This window comes from Arachis ipaensis, chromosome B09 (genome assembly GCF_000816755.2).
Source record: "Arachis ipaensis cultivar K30076 chromosome B09, Araip1.1, whole genome shotgun sequence".
Classification (NCBI taxonomy): Eukaryota; Viridiplantae; Streptophyta; class Magnoliopsida; order Fabales; family Fabaceae; genus Arachis; species Arachis ipaensis.
In genome coordinates, this window is record NC_029793.2 from 131,196,861 (window position 1) to 131,198,727 (window position 1,867).

Genomic DNA, 1,867 nt, shown 5'->3' on the forward strand with positions numbered 1-1,867 from the left:
CGTATATATAAAGAATTAGTTAATAAATTAATTATTATATATTTATATTAGAATAAAGTGATAATTAGATTTTTAAAAATTTTAATTTTAGATTAATCGGTCCTTAAAAAAAGTATAATCAATTTAATTTTTAGGATAGCAAACGATAGGTACATAATGTTCTTCTATTAATTTATCAATTAAAATTTAACGATGATGTTTATATGTACTGTTAATTACGTGTCTATTTATGAAAGATAATCATATTGGCAGCGTTTGGTTCATGTTCATGTCCACTAAAGACATGCACACGGTGAAACGTGTACACTGTTTGTTTGTTGAGACACAAATTTTTTTAATTTTATCCCTAGTTATTTTTTAAAATTCTAATTTTATCCTTTACTCTATCTTTATAACTCTCCCTCTTCTTCTCCAATTCATTCCACATTCTAACCTCTGTTCTATCCCTGCCTTCTCCTTCCACCATTGTCACCGCCACCACTACCGGCGTCGCCACCGCTTCCTTCCTTTGTCCGCCTCTCTTCCTCTCTTCTGCCTTCTCTCTCTTCTTCCGCCGCCGCCCTCATCTCCCTCTCAGCGTTGTTGCCGTCACCATCATTATGCCGCCTCCCTGTTGCCTTCCGTCATCCCCATCGTCGTGCCGCCTCCAAATCTGCCTTGGTTTGTCTCTCTTCTTCGTCGCTTGTGTCGATGCCTCTATTGCCTCGCCTGGTCTCTAGATCTACATTCACCCACCTCCGTTGCCTTTGTTGGTTTGTGCGGTGCTGACGCCTCCGTTGCCTCTTCTTGTATATAAATCTGTCTTCACTGCCTCCATATCTGTTTTTCAAATTGTACTTATTGTTTGTATTTTTTTTTATTATTCTTTTTCATTGGATATATTTTGTTCAAGTTTCTTTTTTTTCTTGGATCTCTGTTTTAATTTTTTTATATAAAAAATTTATTGATTTGATTATTGAATTAAAGATTTTGATAATATTTCATAGTTATTTATATTGAAGCTGAAAAATTAATGACAGTGATGGTGGAAAGCAATGTTGGTAGTGGTGTTGCAGTGATAAAGGTAAATATGATATTTAGTTAAGATTCACAAAAATATTGTGTATTTTGTGTCTATGTCTTACTGTGTATTTGTGTTTCAAAGACACTATCCAAACACTGTCGTAGATAACAATTTTTTGAATGAAATTTCACTTGTTTTGATAGTATTTGTGATCAATAAAAAATAGTTGATAAAGAATATATGAAAACTCAAAAAATAATAAATATTTTACTGTACAAACTACATCGTTTTCTTGTTCCTATGACAGTAACGAGACATGCACTCTTATAAATAATAAAATACATAAACAATTCTATTCGTTTCGTACTATTTATTGACAAAAAGACATACATGTCCATCGTATATTATTTTAGAGGACTTAATTAGCACTTTTTTTTTCAAAGTCTAATTAGTCTAAAGTTAATATCTTTAAAGATCTAATTACTACTTTACTTTATTTATTATGTATTTTATATAAATTATGCTACGCATAGCTATTAAAGTCAGTTACACATATTAAAATATAAATATATATTAAAAATAAATTAAACTATACATATATTTATACATAAATATATTAGTCTCTAATTTTAATGTACGAATAATATTTTTGATTTTATACTAATAACTAATTTGATTAGTTATCTTAGTATTTGGTAGTACGATTGTTTTTGTAATCCCCTTGGTAAGAATCGCGGTTTGATCTATTACGTATTACATTTGGTCGTCGTCATAATTTTACTCATGGTAACGTTAATTAGATTTTTTCATTTCTATTTTTTTTTATTTAATTTTATAATATACAGATACTAACATAAATATAAG